This window comes from Trachymyrmex septentrionalis, unplaced genomic scaffold (assembly GCF_001594115.1).
Source record: "Trachymyrmex septentrionalis isolate Tsep2-gDNA-1 unplaced genomic scaffold, Tsep1.0 scaffold181, whole genome shotgun sequence".
Classification (NCBI taxonomy): domain Eukaryota; kingdom Metazoa; phylum Arthropoda; class Insecta; order Hymenoptera; family Formicidae; genus Trachymyrmex; species Trachymyrmex septentrionalis.
The window spans coordinates 58667-58988 of NW_017304979.1; positions in this window are offsets into that span (position 1 = coordinate 58667).

Below are 322 nucleotides of genomic sequence, written 5' to 3' on the forward strand. Positions count from 1 at the left end.
TTCGCGTTTCATCTGAAGAAAAATGCTGCTGAAGCCACTGAAATGATTTGTGCTGCATATGGAGAGAACGCTGTAAGTCATGCAACATGCAAAAGGTGGTATCAAAAGTTTCGCCAAGGAGATTTCAGTCTTAAAGATGAATCGCGTGCTGGACGCCCTGAAAAGATTGAAACGGACGAATTGCAAGCACTGCTGGATATAAACTCTGCGCAAACTGAAAAGGAGCTTGCAGAACACCTTGGCGTTTTAAATAAATAAAGATTGAATAAAGATATTTTAAATAAAGATTGAATTTTACAAAAAAAAGCTCAGAACTTTTTTG